Raw genomic sequence first — 6,317 nt, 5'->3', positions numbered from 1 at the left:
TGCCGGATAGGCCAAGTGGCTTCTCCCGCTGACTTGCCCCTTTGGAGGTAGTAGCTCCTACTTCCATGGGCATTATTCCTCCCCGGGACCTACAGCCAAGAGTGGCCGGGGAACAGTGACTCTTGGCCGGATAGGCCAAGTGGCTTCTCCCGCTGACTTGCCCCTTTGGAAGTAGGAGCTCCTACTTCCATGGGCATTATTCCTCCCCGGGACCTACTGCCAAGTGTGGCCGGGGAACAGTGACTCTTGGCCGGATAGGCCAAGTGGCTTCTCCCGCTGACTTGCCCCTATGGAAGTAGGAGCTCTTACTTCCATGGGCAGTATACCACTCGGGGACTTAGAGCCAAGTGTCTTCACCCTTTGGAGGTAGTAGCTCCTACTTCCATGGGCATTATTCCTCCCCGGGACATACTGCAAATTGTGGCCGGGGAACAGTGACTCTTGGCCGGATAAGCCAAGTGGCTTCTCCCGCTGACTTGCCCCTTTGAAGGTAGTAGCTCCTACTTCCATGGGCATTATTCCTCCCCGGGACCTACAGCCAAGAGTGGCCGGGGAACAGTGACTCTTGGCCGGATAGGCCAAGTGGCTTCTCCCGCTGACTTGCCCCTTTGGAAGTAGGAGCTCTCACTTCCATGGGCAGTATACCTCTCGGGGACTTAGAGCCAAGTGTCTTCGCCCTTTGGAGGTAGGAGCTCTTACTTCCATGGGCATTATTCCTCTCCGGGACTTACAGCCAAGTGTGGCCGGGGAACAGTGACACTTGGCCGGGTAGGCCAAGTGGCTGCTCCCGCTGACTTGCCCCTTTTGAAGTAGGAGCTCCTACTTCCATGGGCATTATTCCACCCCCGGGACCTACAGCCAAGTGTGGACGGGGACAGTGACATGTGGCCGGATAGGCCAAGTGGCTTCTCCCGCTGACTTGCCCCTTTGGAAGTAGGAGCTCCTACTTCCATGGGCATTATTCCTCCCCGGGACCTACTGCCAAGTGTGGCCGGGGAACAGTGACTCTTGGCCGGGTAGGCCAAGTGGCTTCTCCCGCTGACTTGCCCCTTTGGAAGTAGGAGCTCCTACTTCCATGGGCATTATTCCTCTCCGGGACCTACTGCCAAGTGTGGCCGGGGAACAGTGACTCTTGGCCGGATAGGCCAAGTGGCTTCTCCCGCTGACTTGCCCCTTTGGAAGTAGGAGCTCTTACTCCCATGGGCAGTATACCTCTCGGGGACTTAGAGCCAAGTGTCTTCACCCTTTGGAGGTAGTAGCTCCTACTTCCATGGGCATTATTCCTCCCCGGGACCTACTGCCAAGTGTGGCCGGGGAACAGTGACTCTTGGCCGGATAGGCCAAGTGGCTCTTCTCCCGCTGACTTGCCCCTTTGGAAGTAGGAGCTCCTACTTCCATGGGCATTATTCCTCCCCGGGACCTACAGCCAAGTGTGGCCGGGGAACAGTGACTCTTGGCCGGATAGGCCAAGTGGCTTCTCCCGCTGACTTGCCCCTTTGGAAGTAGGAGCTCTTACTTCCATGGGCATTATACCTCTCGGGGACTTAGAGCCAAGTGTCTTCACCCTTTGGAGGTAGGAGCTCCTACTTCCATGGGCATTATTCCTCCCCGGGACCTACTGCCAAGTGTGGCCGGGGAACAGTGACTCTTGGCCGGATAGGCCAAGTGGCTTCTCCCGCTGACTTGCCCCTATTGAAGTAGGAGCTCTTACTTCCATGGGCATTATTCCTCCCCGGGACCTACTGCCAAGTGTGGCCGGGGAACAGTGACTCTTGGCCGGATGATAGGCCAAGTGGCTTCTCCCGCTGACTTGCCCCTTTGGAAGTAGGAGCTCTTACTTCCATGGGCATTATTCCTCCCCGGGACCTACTGCCAAGTGTGGCCGGGGAACAGTGACTCTTGGCCGGATAGGCCAAGTGGCTTCTCCCGCCGACTTGCCCCTTTGGAAGTAGGAGCTCCCACTTCCATGGGCATTATTCCTCCCCGGGACATACTGCCAAGTGTGGCCGGGGAACAGTGACTCTTGGCCGGATAGTCCAAGTGGCTTCTCCCGCTGACTTGCCCCTTTGGAAGTAGGAGCTCCTACTTCCATGGGCATTATTCCTCCCCGGGACCTACAGCCAAGAGTGGCCGGGGGACAGTGACATGTGGCCGGATAGGCCAAGTGGCTTCTCCCGCTGACTTGCCCCTTTGGAAGTAGGAGCTCCTACTTCCATGGGCATTATTCCTCCCCGGGACCTACTGCCAAGTGTGGCCGGGGAACAGTGACTCTTGGCCGGATAGGCCAAGTGGCTTCTCCCGCTGACTTGCCCCTATGGAAGTAGGAGCTCTTACTTCCATGGGCATTATTCCTCCCCGGGACCTACTGCCAAGTGTGGCCGGGGAACAGTGACTCTTGGCCGGATAGGCCAAGTGGCTTCTCCCGCTGACTTGCCCCTTTGGAAGTAGGAGCTCTCACTTCCATGGGCAGTATACCTCTCGGGGACTTAGAGCCAAGTGTCTTCACCCTTTGGAGGTAGGAGCTCTTACTTCCATGGGCATTATTCCTCTCCGGGACCTACAGCCAAGTGTGGCCGGGGAACAGTGACACTTGGCCGGATAGGCCAAGTGGCTGCTCCCGCTGACTTGCCCCTTTGGAAGTAGGAGCTCCTACTTCCATGGGCATTATTCCACCCCGGGACCTACAGCCAAGTGTGGCCGGGGGACAGTGACATGTGGCCGGATAGGCCAAGTGGCTTCTCCCGCTGACTTGCCCCTTTGGAAGTAGGAGCTCCTACTTCCATGGGCATTATTCCTCCCCGGGACCTACTGCCAAGTGTGGCCGGGGAACAGTGACTCTTGGCCGGGTAGGCCAAGTGGCTTCTCCCGCTGACTTGCCCCTTTGGAAGTAGGAGCTCCTACTTCCATGGGCATTATTCCTCCCCGGGACCTACTGCCAAGTGTGGCCGGGGAACAGTGACTCTTGGCCGGGTAGGCCAAGTGGCTTCTCCCGCTGACTTGCCCCTTTGGAAGTAGGAGCTCTTACTCCCATGGGCAGTATACCTCTCGGGGACTTAGAGCCAAGTGTCTTCACCCTTTGGAGGTAGTAGCTCCTACTTCCATGGGCATTATTCCTCCCCGGGACCTACTGCCAAGTGTAGCCGGGGAACAGTGACTCTTGGCCGGATAGAACTAGTGGCTTCTCCCGCTGACTTGCCCCTTTGGAAGTAGGAGCTCCTACTTCCATGGGCATTATTCCTCCCCGGGACCTACTGCCAAGAGTGGCCGGGGAACAGTGACTCTTGGCCGGATAGGCCAAGTGGCTTCTCCCGCTGACTTGCCCCTTTGGAAGTAGGAGCTCCTACTTCCATGGGCATTATTCCTCCCCGGGACCTACTGCCAAGTAAGGCCGGGGAACAGTGACTCTTGGCCGGATAGAACTAGTGGCTTCTTCCGCTGACTTGCCCCTTTGGAAGTAGGAGCTCCTACTTCCATGGGCATTATTCCTCCCCGGGACCTACAGCCAAGCTTGGCCGGGGGACAGTGACATGTGGCCGGATAGGCCAAGTGGCTTCTCCCGCTGACTTGCCCCTTTGGAGGTAGGAGCTCTTACTTCCATGGGCATTATTCCTCTCCGGGACCTACAGCCAAGTGTGGCCGGGGAACAGTGAAACTTGGCCGAATAGGCCAAGTGGCTGCTCCCGCTGACTTGCCCCTTTGGAAGTAGGAGCTCCTACTTCCATGGGCATTATTCCTCCCCGGGACCTATAGCCAAGTGTGGCCGGGGGACGGTGACATGTGGCCGGATAGGCCGAGCGGCTTCTCCCGCTGACGTCATCGCTTTGGAAGTAGGAGCTCCTACTTCCATGGGCTTGTTCCTCCCCGGGACTTGCCGCCAAGTCTGGCCGGGGGACAGTGACATGTGGCCGGATAGGCCAACTGGCTGCTCCCGCTGAGCCCCTACTTCCATGGGCTTGTTCGTCCCCCGGGACTTGCCGCCAAGTCTGGCCGGGGAACAGTGACATGCCGCCGGATACGGCCGAGCGGCTGCTCCCGCTGACGTCATCGCTTTGGAAGTAGGAGCTCCTACTTCCATGGGCTTGTTCCTCCCCGGGACTTGCCGCCAAGTCTGGCCGGGGGACAGTGACATGTGGCCGGATAGGCCAACTGGCTGCTCCCGCTGAGCCCCTACTTCCATGGGCTTGTTCGTCCCCGGGACTTGCCGCCAAGTCTGGCCGGGGAACAGTGACATGCCGCCGGATACGGCCGAGCGGCTGCTCCCGCTGACGTCATCACTTTGGAAGTCGGAGCTCCTACTTCCATGGGCTTGTTCCTCCCCGGGACTTGCCGCCAAGTCTGGCCGGGGGACAGTGACATGTGGCCGGATAGGCCAACTGGCTGCTCCCGCTGAGCCCCTACTTCCATGGGCTTGTTCGTCCCGGGACTTGCCGCCAAGTCTGGCCGGGGAACAGTGACATGCCGCCGGATACGGCCGAGCGGCTGCTCCCGCTGACGTCATCACTTTGGAAGTCGGAGCTCCTACTTCCATGGGCTTGTTCCTCCCCGGGACTTGCCGCCAAGTCTGGCCGGGGGACAGTGACATGTGGCCGGATAGGCCAACTGGCTGCTCCCGCTGAGCCCCTACTTCCATGGGCTTGTTCGTCCCCGGGACTTGCCGCCAAGTCTGGCCGGGGAACAGTGACATGCCGCCGGATACGGCCGAGCGGCTGCTCCCGCTGACGTCATCACTTTGGAAGTCGGAGCTCCTACTTCCATGGGCTTGTTCCTCCCCGGGACTTGCCGCCAAGTCTGGCCGGGGGACAGTGACATGTGGCCGGATAGGCCAACTGGCTGCTCCCGCTGAGCCCCTACTTCCATGGGCTTGTTCGTCCCCGGGACTTGCCGCCAAGTCTGGCCGGGGAACAGTGACATGCCGCCGGATACGGCCGAGCGGCTGCTCCCGCTGACGTCATCACTTTGGAAGTCGGAGCTCCTACTTCCATGGGCTTGTTCCTCCCCGGGACTTGCCGCCAAGTCTGGCCGGGGGACAGTGACATGTGGCCGGATAGGCCAACTGGCTGCTCCCGCTGAGCCCCTACTTCCATGGGCTTGTTCGTCCCCGGGACTTGCCGCCAAGTCTGGCCGGGGAACAGTGACATGCCGCCGGATACGGCCGAGCGGCTGCTCCCGCTGACGTCATCACTTTGGAAGTCGGAGCTCCTACTTCCATGGGCTTGTTCCTCCCCGGGACTTGCCGCCAAGTCTGGCCGGGGGACAGTGACATGTGGCCGGATAGGCCAACTGGCTGCTCCCGCTGAGCCCCTACTTCCATGGGCTTGTTCGTCCCCGGGACTTGCCGCCAAGTCTGGCCGGGGAACAGTGACATGCCGCCGGATACGGCCGAGCGGCTGCTCCCGCTGACGTCATCACTTTGGAAGTCGGAGCTCCTACTTCCATGGGCTTGTTCCTCCCCGGGACTTGCCGCCAAGTCTGGCCGGGGGACAGTGACATGTGGCCGGATAGGCCAACTGGCTGCTCCCGCTGAGCCCCTACTTCCATGGGCTTGTTCGTCCCCGGGACTTGCCGCCAAGTCTGGCCGGGGAACAGTGACATGCCGCCGGATACGGCCGAGCGGCTGCTCCCGCTGACGTCATCACTTCGGAAGTCCATGCACGGGGCAAGGCTCGCACTCCAGGCGAGAACCAGCTCTGCGGGGCCGGCGGCGCGTGCTTGGCTGAACCCCCGTGACCAACGGGGGCTAGACGTCGGAGGCATGCCCGCAGAGGTGCACCCCTCGCCGGCCACACTCTCTGACATCCTCCGGCCTCTGCTCCGCGCCTACGTTCTACGCGGCTTATGTCTGCCACTGCACGGCACTCTATGTATGCTCTGCATCACTCGCCGCCCTTGCCCAATGATCCATGACTTTATGCTTTGTGTGCTGCCCGCGGGCCTGCTGGCTCTCGCCAATGACGGAGGCACACTGCTCTCTCCGGCTCTCGCTCTCGGGGCATGCCGGCACACGCGCGCCCCCTTCACCGGCCACTACTGCGCTCGCTACACGGCTACACGCAGCGAAGCCCCCTGCTCCTCCATCAGGCAGCTCCACTGCCGTCTGGGCACCTTCCGATAACCCACCAGACTTAAGCCCGCCCCCCGAGCATTAAGCCCGCCCCCCGAGCATTAAGCCCGCCCCCGAAAATTAAGCCCACCCCCGAAAATTAAGCCCACCGACGAGTAATGCACCCCTCGAGGTTTATTAGAGAAGGTGGGGGGGGGGGGGGGCGCCGCCGGCGGCGCGCAGAGGTCCGCTCCGACGCTCTCTTAGCCAGCGAGAG

The sequence above is a fragment of the Engystomops pustulosus genome, unplaced genomic scaffold (assembly GCF_040894005.1).
Source record: "Engystomops pustulosus unplaced genomic scaffold, aEngPut4.maternal MAT_SCAFFOLD_507, whole genome shotgun sequence".
Taxonomy (NCBI): Eukaryota; Metazoa; Chordata; class Amphibia; order Anura; family Leptodactylidae; genus Engystomops; species Engystomops pustulosus.
Note: the sequence above shows the minus strand (reverse complement) of the source record.